Consider the following 334-nt stretch of genomic DNA (forward strand, 5'->3'; position numbering starts at 1 on the left):
TCCCTGGTTGATCCTGCCAGTAGTCATATGCTTGTCTCAAAGATTAAGCCATGCATGTCTCAGTACAAGCCGCATTAAGGTGAAACCGCGAATGGCTCATTAAATCAGTTATGGTTCCTTAGATCGTACCCACGTTACTTGGATAACTGTGGTAATTCTAGAGCTAATACATGCAAACAGAGTCCCGACCAGAGATGGAAGGGACGCTTTTATTAGATCAAAACCAATCGGTCGGCTCGTCCGGTCCGTTTGCCTTGGTGACTCTGAATAACTTTGGGCTGATCGCACGGTCCTCGTACCGGCGACGCATCTTTCAAATGTCTGCCTTATCAAC

The 334-nt window shown here is 47.0% G+C and overlaps 1 non-coding gene across 1 annotated transcript in view; it reads left to right on the top strand.

Annotated features, from left to right (window-relative positions):
- LOC124571488 overlaps positions 1-334 on the top strand; it is a 1,910-nt gene continuing 1,576 nt past the window's right edge. The window contains exon 1 of the ribosomal RNA XR_006971882.1: positions 1-334. This exon is cut by the window's right edge and continues 1,576 nt beyond it. This is a non-coding gene — a ribosomal RNA (small subunit ribosomal RNA).

This window comes from Schistocerca americana, unplaced genomic scaffold (assembly GCF_021461395.2).
Source record: "Schistocerca americana isolate TAMUIC-IGC-003095 unplaced genomic scaffold, iqSchAmer2.1 HiC_scaffold_1705, whole genome shotgun sequence".
NCBI lineage: Eukaryota > Metazoa > Arthropoda > Insecta > Orthoptera > Acrididae > Schistocerca > Schistocerca americana.